Source organism: Myotis myotis, unplaced genomic scaffold, assembly GCF_014108235.1.
Source record: "Myotis myotis isolate mMyoMyo1 unplaced genomic scaffold, mMyoMyo1.p scaffold_m19_p_35, whole genome shotgun sequence".
NCBI classification, from domain to species: Eukaryota; Metazoa; Chordata; class Mammalia; order Chiroptera; family Vespertilionidae; genus Myotis; species Myotis myotis.
In genome coordinates this window covers 2,175,131-2,178,469 of record NW_023416341.1, presented here as the reverse complement: position 1 = coordinate 2,178,469, position 3,339 = coordinate 2,175,131, and positions in this window count along the sequence as shown.

The window sequence follows — 3,339 nt, the reverse complement described above, 5'->3', positions numbered from 1 at the left end:
GTTTCAGTCGGGCTCTTGAGGTCCCCACCCCACTTTGATGTTCATCCATTCACCGCTTCCTGCTCATACCCCTCCCGTCCAGTGCCTCAAGTCCCTCCTCTCCTCCCTCTGCCACTGCCCAGGCCAAGCTCTTATCTGTGACCTCGCCCCTTGCACGGTAACAAGAAACTCAAACTTAGGTCCAGCGCTTTGATTCCCCTTCTCTCAAGCCCTTTCTCCCTCTGTACGGCACACCCCAGGGGCCTGGAAGCCCTGTAAGCTCGACCTCCAAAGGACTGAGTAGCAGAATGCGTCCCCTGTTCTTCATCTCCAGGCCTAAAACCCAGCCCCAGTCGCAGTCATCTCCCTCCTGAACTTCCAAAATGCCTTCTAGCTGTACCCCCGTGTGGCCTGTTGGCTCCTTGATTATTCTCAAAGCAACTAGAGTCGTCTTTGTGACACAGATCGTGTCACATCCCTGCTTAAAATCTAGTTCAGTCCAATTTGAAAGTGGGCAAAGGACAGGAATAGACATTTCACTGGTGTCACAGACGGCATAAAGGCACGTGGAAAGATGGTCAACATTATTAGCCATTAGGGAAATGCAAACTAAACCACAAGTAGACATCACTACACATCGACCGGGATGGCTAAAATAAGACAGTGATAATACCAAGTGCTGGGAAGTATATAGAGAAACGGAGTTTCTCACCGATGCCTGATGGGAATGTGAAATGGCATAGCTGCTCAGGAGGACAGTGTCTAACAAAACAACATGACCTTACGTGAACACCAAGCTTTAAACTGCAAGGTCTCAGCTCAAAAGCCACCTCCTCCGGGAGGCCTTCCCTGACCACCCCACCCAAAATAGCCATCCCCGATCACCTGTGCACCATTAGATTACATTAGAGACTTCTCACCACCTGAAATTATTTATTGGTTAACTTGTTAATTACCTGTCCCCCTTTACCCTTCCGTGGCCCCAAAACTTGAATCAAAGCTCCAGGAGATCAGGAACCGTGTCTTTCGTGTCCCCAGCACCTAGCACAGTGTCTGAGAAATACACATCTGGTGAATCAGTGAATGAACACTCCCCTTACTGATCTCTCGGGTCTCCCTCCAATTCCCCTCCACACTGCAGCCAGGGGGAGATTTTAGAAAGTGCAGATCTGGCCAGGTCAATGCCTGGCTTATAAATCCCCAATAGTTCACTGCCTCAGTAGCTTCTTGTCCTCTGGACTGCCTGTGTGTGTGGCATGGTTTCTTGGGAAGGGGGTGAAATCCTATATAATAAAAGGGTAATATGCAAATTGACCCTAATGGTGGAATGATCAGAACGACTGCTGGACCAGTCACTATGAGGCGCACTGACCACCTCTCAGTCCCTTTCCCCGCCAGCAGGCTCCGATCACCTGATGGTGAATGGGGAAGGGGGGGGGGGTAGTGGCAGGGACAGGGCTGGCTGAGGGCAGCCAGGGAAGATGGCCCTGATGGCAGGCCAGGCCTGGGGACTGTACCTGTGCATGAATTTCATGCGCGGGGCCTCTAGTGATGACTATAAATAAAGCTCCAGTCAACTATCAGGCTTGGGTTCTGGGGTTTATCCTGAGGCCCTTGGAGTCACTGAGGTCTGTTGAGCAGGGGAAGCATATGACTAAGACCAAGGAAGCTCTCTCTATGGCGTGTAGGTGGGAAGCAAAAGAGGTAGAAGACAGAGAGCCCCCCTACACACACACACACACACACACACACACACACACACACAATAAAAGGCCATTGAAATGGTTCTAGTTGGGAAGGGAAGAGTCCAAAAAGGGGAGAAAGTTGGGTCTAGAAATAGCTGGGCTAGGAAATGACTAGCGTTGATAACTGCATGGCGGGAAGAGAAAGGGAAGTTTGCTTTCACTCTTCCCACCTTCCTTCCTTTATACAACAAACCTTACCAAACACCTTCTAGATGGCAGTGAAAAGACAGTAAAGATCCCTGTTGTGGAAGAGGGGCCATGCCAGGGCGGGAGGCACCTGAGAAGACTAACAGACACACTTTGGGATTGGGGTGAATGCTGGGAAGGAAATAAACGCTCAGGGACAGCCTCTCAGAGAAAGCCACACTTGAACTGAGACTGAGTGATGGAAAGGAGCTGTTCAAAGGGGCAGAGTGTGGAGGTGGGGTGGAAGGGGAGGTGGGGGTGGAAGGGGAGGTGGGGGTGGAAGTGGAAGTGGGGGTGGGAAGTGGAGGTGGGAGTGGGAAGGGGATGTGGGGGGAAGGGGAGGTGGGGAGAAGGGGAGGTGGTGGAAGTGGAGGTGGAGCAGCCTCGCTCATCCTTGGGGGACATGATTCCGAGTGTTTTTTAGGTCGATGAGAAGCACTGCAGGGTTCTGAGCAGAGGACTGCTGTGCTCTAGCAAGACTTTGCCCCTGAGGCAGCTGGGAAGCTAATGGCAGGATTAGAGATGCTGCTGAATGAAAGGCAAAAAAGTAAAAATAAAAAAACAAACAAAAAGTCCTACCTCCTCACCCCCTTCATTCCCCAATGCCCACTCTTCCCCTCCAGCCGCCAAAGGGAAGTGGGGCCCTGACAGATGGAGGGTCCCCTGGGGTTTGTCCTCAGCAAACAGGAAGTCACAGCCCAGTGAGGCGGCTCTGGGAACCAGCCCCTGAGAAAGCAGGTCTCCTGGGTCCCTAGCCCCTTTCCCCCCTCGAGTGACTGCAGCCGTGAGAGACACCGATAGGCACACACACGGACACCTACCGAGAGAAGGGGGGCGGGGTACACAAGCAGAAGGAAAGAAGAGGGGGGGCAGGAGGAGGAAAGAGAGAGATGGGGGACCAAGAGAGATTTCAGAGTCAGGACTCTTGGGTTCTAGCATTCAGTGGATGATCTCAGGCAACACCCTGGCCTTCTGTGGGCCTCAGTCTCATTTCTAAACGGGTTCCTTCCGTAGCCGCAGCAGGGGCGTCCTAGGAAAGAACTGGGAGAGAGTAGGGGATCGATCATTGGTCGCTTCTCAGGCCACTGCAGAGCCACGGGGGCAGCCGGCTTGAGCTCGGCCATTAATCGGTGCTGTCTCATTCGCTGGGTGCCGGCTGAAAATGCCATGTGTCCATTGTCCGCTTAATCTTCATAAACAGCACTCAATGGCACTATTATCACCTCCAGTTTACAGAGAGAAACGGAGGCTTAGTCAGACGAAGAAATTCAACCAAGTAGTAGAGGTGGAGGATTCGAACTCAGGTCTGCCGGATCCCACAATCTCTGGACAGGCTGGTTGTATGTATAGAAGTGACGGTGGCCCAAGAAGTATTGGTTGAGTGAGTAAATGAAGTGTGTGTGTGTGTGTGTGTGTGTGTGTGTGTGTG